The sequence below is a fragment of the Polypterus senegalus genome, chromosome 12 (genome assembly GCF_016835505.1).
Source record: "Polypterus senegalus isolate Bchr_013 chromosome 12, ASM1683550v1, whole genome shotgun sequence".
NCBI classification, from domain to species: domain Eukaryota; kingdom Metazoa; phylum Chordata; class Cladistia; order Polypteriformes; family Polypteridae; genus Polypterus; species Polypterus senegalus.
The window spans coordinates 143,447,861-143,460,176 of NC_053165.1; the positions used below are offsets into that span (position 1 = coordinate 143,447,861).

Here is a 12,316-nt window from a genome sequence, read left to right on the forward strand (position 1 = left end):
TTACTGGGTGGATCGGTTTCTCCTAGACCCAATGCTTGACGAAGAACCATTTAACTCTGTAAAGGGTTCTTTGGGCGAAATCTTACATGTATAGCAGGCTAAATTACAGACCAAGAAAACCTGAACTTAGCCAGTAGTATTGTATGCAGCAAGAGTTCTTTTAAAATCACAAACCCATTGCAATTTCACAAGTCTGTTGAAATCTATGTAACCTGTTACTGATCTAAATAAATATTTCTGCTGTCTGAAACATGCATGTGAATAGTTCCTTTGGGAACCAAAAATGGCTTCACTCTGGTATTGCTTTTCGGCACCTTTATTTTTTAGTGTGTACCTTCATTGATTTATTTTAATGTAGTGAGATTTTTCAGCATAAATCATGTTGGTTTCACCTAACTCACTTATTATGTTAAAAAAAAAACAAGAAATGTCCAAGTTGTTGTTGTTTCTTGATTATAATATCAAACTTTCATCGGGTGTCTGTTATCTAGAGGCATTGTGATTCCCCACCATTTTATCACAAGAATCAAGACAACATGGCATTAATATACTGTGGCAGATGGCCGGGAGTCCTGCCCAGCTGGGACACCTGGAGAGTCCGGGAGAGGAGCAATACCTTTCTCGGGCCACAAGAGGGCAGCCGCCCTGGTCTGCGTGGGGGCCACGGGAGCAGAGCTTGGAAGCTCAATCAGTTTGGGGCCCATGGTCACCGCCAGGGGGCGCCCTGATACTTGTGGAGCCCTGGAAGGCAGCGCCTCCGCTACACCAGAAAGTGCTGCCAGACCAGGGATGGTGTACGCCCAGAGAGCTTCCGGGTGCAAGGGCAGCACTTCCACCACACTGAGGAGTGCTGCCAGAAATTCATCATCAAGCACCTGTAGCACATTCCGTGAAGATATAAAAGAGGCCACCTCACTCCATTCCAGGAGCTGGGGTCGGGTAGAAGTGGACAGAGCTTGCCTGGGAGGAGTTGGAGGCAATAGGGAGAAGAAGGAAGTTTAAAGGACTGTGTTGGTGATTACTGCACTGGGATGTGGGTTTGTATTAGAATTAGAATTAGAATTAGAACAATCTAGACGAGAACAGGCCATTCAGCCCAACAAAGCTCGCCAGTCCTATCCACTTGTTTCCTCCAAGAAAACATCAAGTCGAGTTTTGAAAGTCCCTAACGTCTTACTGTCTACCACACTACTTGGTAGCTTATTCCAAGTGTCTATCGTTCTTTGTGTAAAGAAAAACTTCCTAATGTTTGTGCGAAATTTACCCTTAACAAGTTTCCAACTGTGTCCCCGTGTTCTTGATGAGCTCATTTTAAAATACAAGTCTCGATCCACTGTACTAATTCCCTTCATAATTTTAAACACTTCAATCATGTCACCTCTTAATCTTCTTTTGCTTAAACTGTAAAGGCTCAGCTCTTTTAATCTTTCCTCATAATTCAACCCCTGTAGACCTGGAATCAGCCTAGTCGCTCTTTTCTGGACCTTTTCTAGTGCTGCTATGTCCTTTTTGTAGCCTGGAGACCAAAACTGCACACAGTACTCAAGATGAGGCCTCACCAGTGCATTATAAAGGTTGAGCAGAACCTCCTGTGACTTGTACTCCACAGATCGTGCTATATAACCTGACATTCTGTTAGTCTTCATAATGGCTTCTGAACACTGTTTGGAAGTTGATAGCTTGGAGTCCACTATGACTCCTAAATCCTTCTCATAAGGTGTACTCTCGATTTTCCGACCACCCATTGTGTATTCAAACCTAATATTTTTACTTCCTATGTGTAATACTTTACATTTACTGACATTAAATTTCATCTGCCACAAATCTGCCCAAGCCTGTATGCTATCCAAGTCCTTCTGTAATGATATAACGGATTCCAAATTATCTGCTAATCCACCTGTCTTGGTATCATCTGCAAACTTAACCAGCTTGTTACTTATATTCCTATCCAAATCATTTATATATATTAAAAATAGCAGCGGCCCTAGCACTGACCTCTGTGGAACACCACTCTTACCATCGGCCAGTTCTGATGAGGTTCCTCGCACCATCACCCTCTGCTTCCTGTGTCTGAGCCAATTCTGCACCCATCTAAAAACATCACCCTGAACTCCCACTTCTTTTAACTTGATGCCCAACCTCTCATGTGGCACCTTATCAAATGCTTTCTGAAAGTCCAGATAAATAATATCATAAGCTCCACTTTGATCGTATCCTTTTGTTGCCTCCTCATAGAATTCCAACATGTTAGTAAAACACGACCTCCCTCTTCTGAACCCATGCTGACTGTTCAGAATAACTCCTGTCCTTGTCATGTGTTGCTCAATCTTATCCTTAATAATTCCTTCCATTAATTTTCCTGTGATGCTTGTTAAGCTTACTGGCCTATAGTTGCTTGGATCTGCCCTGTCACCCTTTTTATATAATATATAATAATATAATAAGTATATAGGGGTTGCAATTAAATTGAGTGTTTTTTACGACGTTTTGTGTCTGCCTGTGTGTGTCGGGTTTGAGCCTTCCACAATAAATTATGTAATACTAGTGAAGCATGCAGACCTACAGTCCAAAAATAAAACACTACAGAAGGCTAGAGATAAACATCAGTGACCTCTCTGCCTGTTATTTACAATTGTAGGAACTTACACTTGATTATGAATTGTGAATGTGCTTGTACTTTATTTAAAATAAAGTTTTCTACCCACAAGATTAGCTACCTAAACTTTTTTGAATTTCCAGAGCATATCAGTCTGTATTCAGGATTATGTCTTGCTTGACTATATGCTTCATCGTCCTGTCTGCTTCTGCCTATTATGGTTTTCTTCGTCACATAATTAGCTTCTGTGATTTGGTTGACATTCAGCAGATGCTGCTGCTCTTTTTTATATTTTCTCTGTCTTTTGATTTTTGCGGGCACTTTGCCATAACAGACACACGACAACAGATCACTTTGCCAATTTTTAGTATTTCCAGAAAATATCTGCTCATGAGATTAAGACCAAGATCAAGGTTCTAGCCCAATTAGTCTGCAAGTAATCACGTGACAGATGGACAAATAGTAGCATTTGATATATACTGTATATAGATGTATAATTTGAGAAAATTCTAGTGTTACTAATTGCTTTAATATTACAAATGAGTGACCTTTGTGTTGTACTTTGTACCAAAAGTGACCCATTGTAGATTTAACTTTCTTTTTGTTTCATTTTGTTACAAATGGACAAGTCCCAAAATATAGACATATATTGTTCACATCAAATGAGACCTGCTTTAATAAAATGACATTATTGACACCAATGTTGTACTTTCCAATTTCTTAATTGGATGTTAGCACATGTAATTAAACATGTGGGTAAATCCAGTTAAGAATTTCAATTTGTGTATACAGAGAATGTTTAGATGGTGGTTAACCGGAGACATAAGCTTGTATAAAAGTGAAATGCATCCATTCATCCCTACAATTTCCAAACCCGCATTATCCTGAGCAAGGTAGCAGGGAAGCTGGTGTCTAACCCAGCAAGCACAGGTTGTGGTTTGTATTTATAAAAGAAAATGAGGTTAGACCAAGCTGAAATTTTCCTTTTCTGAAACCTCTGTGCTTCAACTCAGTTATATTAATTTCAATCAGATAATTTGTTTGACTTGAATAAACCCGGATAAATGACATGTTACTACATAAGAACAGCAGAACATTAGAAATATTTTGACAAGAACGGGCTATTGAGCTCAACAAAGCATGCCAATATTATTCACCAAACAACATCAAGTCAAGTTTTGAAGGACCCCAAAGTTCTTCTCTCCACCACACTCATTGGTCACTTATTCCACGTGTCTATCATTCTGTGTAAAATTTACGCGTAGTAAGTTTCCAACTATGCCACGGTGTTCTTGCTCAACACATTTTTAAAGTAATTGTCTCAATCCACTCTACTAATCCTTTTATGATTTTAAGCACTTCTATCATGTCATCCGTTGATCTTCTTTTACTTAAACTGAAAAGGTTCAGCTCCTTTAATCTTTCCTGATGACTCAATGAAATGTATTTTTAGGTTAAACTGACTAAACACTTCTTAACATGGTATGGCAATAATTGTCCACTACACTTAAAGCCCTTTGCCCTAGGGCTGGAAAAACAACCACATAAAATTGCACAGTAAGAAGTTTATTTGCCGCTACTGACTCCTTGCTTGAGTCACATGCGTCACTGAAGGGGACGCTATAAGAGTATTCAAACAACTGTACTTTAACCGTAAAGCACCTAGGGATGTTGTTGACTAGAAATGAAAACAACTCATAACAGTGAAGGATAATGTCCTCATCACCAACTCCCCATGTCACTTCACCCGCTGGTGCTCAGTATAGGCCAATGGAAACACCTGCACTGTAGCTGTAAAGCCCTTTGAGGCGTGTTTACCATGAAAGGCCCATATACAAATCACAAAGACACTGGGTCAGCTACTCCATCTGACTCCCTAAGTGAAGGGCATGAGTCAATAAACATTGTCACATTGAAGAATTGGAAAACCAACTGCTGTATGTTATAAACACCTTGTCATGCTGCTCAGTAAAGAACAAGAAAGCCATAATTTATTTTTGGTGATTTTTTTTAAATGAAACAGTGCATCTTTGTGGTGCACGGCCAGTGTCCGCTCTAATATAAATAGCAGATGACATGTCACTGATTAAGCGCAGGTCATTATTCAGGTTAAATCAACAAATTACATAGAACGTGCGATAAATGACCGCTCTCTGAATGGAGGTCATTCGAGGGTCAATACCACTGCACTCCTGAAATGAATTAGACTAAAACTTTTATCTGAATGTTCTTCTGGGTCCTATGCTGTCTGTCAAGTTTATGGAAAATGTGTACAGAAATGTGAAGTGACAATCATCTAATATATAAAGCTGAATGTGTGTTTGTCTGGTATGCAAATCCACACCATTGGACCTAACAATCAGGGCTTGGCACAGGTATGTAAAGTAACTCCCCACACTTTTACAAATAAAGACGCCAAAGTGGCTCCTCAGAGAGATGCCATAAGCAGTGCCGGTGCCACCATTAAGGCAAATTAAGCATTCGGCTAGAACTCGGATCACAAGGGGGAGAAAAACCAGGCACACAAGTTAGCTACCCGAACAGTCAGTTGGCGCACTAATAAGCTGGGCCTCGGGTGCAGAATACCTAGCACTGGCACTTGCCATAGGGGAACTATTATTTGTTCCCAATAAAAGAATCCAGGTGAAGGTTCCAGAAAGAACATTTATTTATTTAGATTTATTATAACAGGTTCCATAAGTAGCAATGAAGAGATGATAACAGATTTGTGAAATGCCAATGTGTTTGTGCAACGGACTCCTACTGCACAATCAATCACACAGGCTAAGTTCTTGTGATAGGATGTGTTGTATCCTGCTAGGTAGTTGTGTATACGTTAAGTATTTCTGTCTTGTCCACATATTAGGTAACTTCACAAAGCCATATTCAAAGAATCCTTCCAAGAATTAAATGGTTCAGAATCAGAATCACTTTTATTCGCCAGTACTTTGATGTAGAGGAATTTGACTTGGTAGATTTGGAGCTGCTTATAACAGAACACAACATCACATACAAATAACATAAATAGCATAAGTTTAAAAGAAAAACAATCCAAAAAAAGAAAAATGTGATGCAAGTTTGCAGAATAGTACAATTATAATGGTGATGTGCAAGTGAATGTGTGAGTGTGTAGTGGGAATGCACATGCACACACATACATGTACATATACTGTACACCAGGGGTGCCCAATGTGTCGATCACGATCGACCGGTAGATCACAAAGGTAGTGCAGGTAGATCGTGTTGCATTCAAAAACATTTTTTTTTAAACGTTAGTCTTTCATACTGTATATCCTCCCTATGTCATTTGCCACTTGATTGACATACAGGGTGGCCAGTCGGAGATCTCTTTTCTTCTAACACACTGGTCATCCCGCACGCACACAATGTCACAATCGAAGTGCGTTTGTCTGATCTGTCAATCTATCATTGCTATTCCAAAGAAGGAAAATGTGGAAATGCACTTTTGAACTGTTCATAAAAACTATGAAACTGACTTTCTTCCGAAAAGCGATCTGAGAAAGAGAAAAGAGAGGGAACTAAAATCGCAGTTAATCGGACAGCCGTCATTTTTCATTCGGCTGAATTCAAAAGCTCCTTGATTGAATCAGGAGTGGGCAGGAGGAGGAGTACAGGAAGCTAATTAAAGACTTTGTTAAATGGTGCGACTCAAACCACTTACACCTTAACACCAGCAAGACCAAGGAGCTGGTGGTGGATTTTAGGAGGCCCAGGCCCCTCATGGACCCTGTGATCATCAGAGGTGACTGTGTGCAGAGGGTACAGATCTATAAATACATGGGAGTGCAGCTGGATGACAAATTGGACTGGACTGCCAATACTGATGCCCTTTGTAAGAAAGGTCAGAGCAGACTATACTTTCTGAGAAGGTTGGCATCCTTCAACATCTGCAGTAAGATGCTGCAGATGTTCTACCAGACGGTTGTGGCGAGTGCCCTCTTCTACGCAGTGGTGTGCTGGGGTGGCAGCATAAAGATGAAAGATGCCTCACGCCTGGACAAACTTGTTAAGAAGGCAGGCTCTATGGTAGGAGTAAAGTTGGACAGTTTAACATCTGTGGCAGAGCGACGGGCATTAAACAAACTCCTGTCAATCATGAAGAATCCACTGCATCCACTGAACAGGATCATCTCCAGGCAGAGGAGTAGCTTCAGTGACAGACTTGTCACCGTCCTCCACTGACAGACTGAGGAGATCGTTCCTCCCCCATACTATGCGACTCTTCAATTCCACCCGGGGGAGTAAATGCTAACATTAATTTTATTTTAATTTTTTCATTTTTATTACTATTTAATTTAATATTGTTTCTTTGTATCAGTATACTGCTGCTGGATTATGTGAATTTCCCCTTGGGATTAATAAAGTATCTATCTATCTATCTATCTATCTATCTATCTATCTATCTATCTATCTATCTATTTGAATCATTCGGCTCTACTTATTTATGCGAGTCAGCCTTTCCCCCCATGAAGATTATTAAATCTAAATCCAGTAGTTACCATAAATGCATTGAATTGTTATTGTTATATATATATATATATATAAACTGCTCAAAAAAATTAAAGGAACACTTTGAAAACACATCAGATCTCAATGGGAAAAAGAAATCCTCCTGGATATCTATACTGATATAGACTGGGTAATGTGTTAGGAACGAAAGGATGCCACATCGTTTGATGGAAATGAAAATGATCAACCTACAGAGCCCTGAATTCAAAGACGCCCCAAAAATCAGAGTGAAAAATTATGTGGCAGGCTAGTCCATTTTGCCAAAATTTAATTGCAGCAACTCAAAATTGTACGCAGCACTTTGTATGGCCCCTGTGTTCTTGTATACATGCCTGACAACATCGGTGCATGCTTCTAATGAGATGACAGATGGTGTTGTGGGGGATCTCCTCCCAGATCTGGACCAGGGCATCACTGAGCTCCTGGACAGTCTGAGGTGCAACCTTGTGGCATTGGATGGACCAAAACATAATGTCCCAGAGGTGTTCTATTGGATTTAGGTCAGGAAAGTGTGGTGGCCTGTCAATGGTATCAATTCCTTCATCCTCCAGGAACTGCCTGCATACTCTCACCACATGAGGCCAGGAATTGTCGTGCACCAGGAGCCACTGTACCAGCATAGGGTCTGACAATGGGTCCAAGGATTTCATCCTGATACCTAATGGCAGCCAAGGTGCCTTTGTCAAGCCTGTAGCGGTCTGTGTGACCCTCCATGGATATGCCTCCCCAGACAATCATTAACCCACCACCAAACTGCTCATGCTGAATGATGTTACAGGCAGCATAATGTTCTCCATGGCTTCTCCAGACCCTTTCACTTCTGTCACGTGCTCAGGGTGAACCTGCTCTCATCTGTAAAAAGCACAGGGCACCAGCGGTGCATCTGCCAATTCTGGTATTCTGTGGCGAATGCCAATCGAGCTGCATGCTGCTGGGCAGTGAGCTCAGGGCCCATTACAGGACTTGGGGCCCTTGGGTCACCCTCATGAAGTCTTTCTGGTTGTTTGGTCAGAGACATTCACACCAGTGGCCTGCTGGAGGTCATTTTGTAGGACTCTGGCAGTGCTCATCCTGTTCCTCCTTGCCCAAAGGAGCAGATACTGGTCCTGCTGATGGGTTATGGACCTTCTATGGCCCTCTCCAGCTCTCCTAGAGTAACTGCTTGTCTCCTAGAATCTCCTCCATGCCCTTGAGACTGTGCAGGGAGACACAGCAAACCTTCTGGCAATGACACGTATTGATGTGCCATCCTGGAGAAGTTGGACTACCTGTGCAACCTCTGTAGGGTCCAGGTATCGCCTCATGCTACCAGTAGTGACACTGACTGTAGCCAAATGCAAAACTAGTGAAGAAACAGTCAGAAAAGATGAGGAGGGAAAAATGTCAGTGGCCTCCACCTGTTAAACCATTCCTGTTTTGGGGGTCATCTCATTGTTGCCCCTCTAGTGCATCTGTTGTTAATTTCATTAACACCACAGCAGCTGAAACTGATTAACAACCCCCTCTGCTACTTAACTGACCAGATTAATATCCCATAAGTTTCATTGTCTTTATGCTATACTCTGATTAAAAAGTGTTCCTTTAATTCTTTTGAGCAGTATATATATATATAAAGTCAGGTTAGGTTACTGGTTTTAGAGGGCTATGGCTCAGTAAAAGAAACTATTGAGGTGTCTGTTAGGTTTACCACAGGGGAGTTTATGGAATAAGTGATGAGCAGGGTGAGATGAGTCCGTGGTGATCCTTTTGACATGGCTAGTGACACAAGATGTATACAGATCTGCAACAGATGGAAGGATACAGCCAATTGTTTTATCAGCCGACTTCACATCCTGCTGTATTTATTTTTGGAGTGTGATGTTGCTGAAGCAAATGAGACAACAATGGAGAATGTGATTACACTTTCAATTATGGCTTTGTAAAATTGAACGATTGGCTGGGAAATATTTAATTTCTTTAGTTGGCGTAAGAACTACAATCACTGCTGTGCCTTTTTATAAATGTAGGTGGTGTTATTGTCCCAGCTGAGAGTGTTGTGATAGTTGTGTCCACAATTGAAGGATTTGACCATATTAACTGCAGAATCATTAATTTCTAGTGGAAGATGTTGTAAATGCTGTTTGCAAAAGTCAGTGACTGCTGTCTTGGAGGTACTGAGCACTAAATTGTTGGAAGCACACCAAGACACAAGACGAGACATCTCTTTTCTATAATGTTTTTCATTCCCATTAGTAATTAGACCAATGATGGTAGTGTCATCAGCAAACATAATGATTTTAACTGAAGTATCAGTGACCCTACAGTCATTGGTCACAATCATAAAGTGGGGGGAAAGTACACTTGGTAGCCCACTCGAATGTTCCATTTAGAGATGGAAGAATTCAGATCAGTTTGTAGAAGTTTAGTTAACTACAGTTAAGGAGCAATGCTGTTAAAAGCTGAACTGAAGTCAACATGCAGTATTCTGGCCTAAGTTCCTTTACTGTCCAGATGCTCCAGCCCATGTTGATGGCATCATCCACAGATCTATTTGCTCGATACACAAACTAAAAAGGGTCAAGATCAGTAGCAGTAACAGACTTCCGATGGGTTAGTACAACTCATTCAAATATTTTCATTAGAACAAAAGTAAGTTCTTTCTCAAGGAACCAGGAACTAAGGAACCAAACAACCCACTACAGTACTATTGATGAACTAATATTTTTAAGATTTCACAAGTGGACTTATATAATTTAGGTTTGGAGGCATAATATTTTCCTCTGGGGATTTTATTTTGTGACTAAACTTTCGTTTTTTTAACACCAGCGACAGCGTCAGGTACTCCTGTAAGGTGATCATATAGCACAGCACTAACTACACTACACTTTACTTGGTTGTGCAACCCCTCATAAACACTACATGATAAAGAACCATTTTATTCTGGGCTTTGAAAAGGTTCATAAAACTTGGAAATAAACATAAATATTTAGTTTACAGTTGGCTACCTAGCAGGATACTTAAAGAAAGTGCATCTGAATTTAGTCTGTGTGATTGTACAATATGCACCAGTAGTCATTTTAATATCGGAGCCCAGTGGTAAATTTCTCAAATCTGCTATCACCTGTTCATAGTTATTTATGGAGCCTTTTACAGACCTAAATAAATGCAGGTTCTTTCCAGGTGGCAGATGGATTTTCCATGGCATCGCTCTGAAGAACCACCTTGGCACCTTCATTTTTAAGAGTGTACAGTGTAATTTTGCCGTACGGAGCTCAAAACCCGTGAAAATATATTGCGCTTTTAGTCCATCTTCTCCTTTCTTGTAGCTGTGTACATCTTTGCTATATTTTCTCAAAGAAAATGGATGGTATGCCAAAACTCACTTTAAATTCTTGAAATGTACTGCATGAAACCGTGCCATCGTAAACTTATTTTTGGGTTACGCATTTCACATTCATCATAGAACGATTTCATATGTAAACGAGTAACAGTTTTGAATTCAAGAAAAAACATCGCGAATTACTATAGCCTTTCCAATTCCCATTGACTGCAGTAGCACAATAAAAGTTAAGAAGGACGGAGAATGAAAAGATTCATGCAAATCACCGTTTCCCTTTCTAATGGGCGCGTCGTCTTCTCTCTCCTGCGCTGTCCTGCATGTCACTCACTGACCTACTAGCTTCGGCCAGTCCTGCGGTGTGTCACTAGTGGCTTCACTCTGCATCGGAGGCGGGATAGCTTTAAAACTGCATGTTCTCACAGCAGCCAAGAGTGAACTTGACGAATGTGAAGTCGAGGAAACTGCACCGCGGCTGGCCACACCTGCTTCGAGCACGCGAGACGGAAACAAAGCGAGCAGTAATGATCCCGAAAATGACTTCCCCGTGCACTTTAGAATAAGAAAACAAAAGAAAAGGTAAAACAGAGTATAGGAGGAGGTATACAGAAATAAACGAATACCTTTTGGCGGTATGAACAGACTATAGAAGTATTGAGAGGAGTCGTGCAGATAGGCAGAGGGGGATCTTCAGTCTCCTGACAATCCTGCAGATAGCGCACTGCCACTTTTCCTGCCCCCAGGACCACCCCCAGTGCTAACCGCTCGACTAAAGCTTGTGTAAGAACAGCTAGAACTTTAGCCCTGAGGTCATTCCGGTTGATAGTCTGCACAGTTTACCCCATCGAATACACAGAGTATGAGGATTGTAGAAGAACAAAGTAAACACAAGAAGAAAACAATGAGTTGAACTAAGAACACCGCGAAATGTATAATATACACTTCGTTCAAAGACCTTTTTAAGAACAGTAATGGCAAGTAAATAATACATAGCGCACAGAGAAAACATAAAAAAACCATTTTAAGTCTAAAGTGTAGCTTTAAAAAACACAGACAAAAGAGACCCATTGGACATAATCCTTGTAATGTATTCTTTAATAGAACCATTATCGAATTGAAATGCATTATATAATGCCACCTTAGACTCCAAATGCCGACTATAACATACAGTACACTTAAACGGTGGACATTTATTTATTTAGTACAACATATATTGGTACGTGTTTAAAATGCACAAGACTTCAAAACAATGCAGATTTGTGTGAGGTGTAAAAAGATGGCTCGAAATTCAAACGGGTTTGCTTGAGTCTTGCTGCTATGGCATCCCGCCCAGGGAGTGTTCTGGCATGGCTGGAGCCTGAAATGCATGCCACATGTTAACAACGAGCACATCTTCGAGACGGAGAAAACAACCACAGTGTGCCACGCAGTTCATGCAGAGGGCTCGCAAACAAGGAGTGTCTTTGACTTTCCAGCTGCGCGAACTCGCCGCAGACATCGTAGGCGCAACGTTGTTGGAGATCGGACAGACAATAAATGGGGAGGGGGGGTTGCCGGCTGTGTTTGGAATGGCAATGCCTCTCAGAATATGGCTGGGATTTCCAGACTGCGGGATCATCGACTTTAGTGGTTTGTTCTTGTTCTGGTATTACAGAAAAAACATCAAACGAATCTTATTTTTGTAACACAATATCCTCAAACCGCCTACTCCAATTAAAGACAAAAAGTTAGGCATTTAAAAGTTTTTTGAACTACAGTATATGTATTACAGAACGTTTTTAAGTGTTAATTTAATATGATGCCAAATTAATATTTTTTAAATATAATATAAATTTGATTGCAATTTTACATAAGTTTAAATATCTTTTTTGCCA

General features: G+C 40.7%; 1 protein-coding gene across 3 annotated transcripts in view; it reads right to left on the minus strand.

The window, feature by feature from the left end:
* stra6 (signaling receptor and transporter of retinol STRA6) overlaps positions 1–11,182 on the minus strand; it is a 116,177-nt gene extending 104,995 nt beyond the window's left edge. For 2 of the 3 annotated variants that reach the window (XM_039773699.1, XM_039773698.1), the window contains exon 1: positions 10,712–10,916. The gene's annotated coding sequence lies outside the window, so the exon portion shown is untranslated. Of the gene's footprint in view, positions 1–10,711; positions 10,917–11,065 lie in introns of those variants that run through there. The other variant, XM_039773696.1, reaches the window with a different exon arrangement.
* Between the last annotated feature and the right edge of the window lie 1,134 nt (positions 11,183–12,316).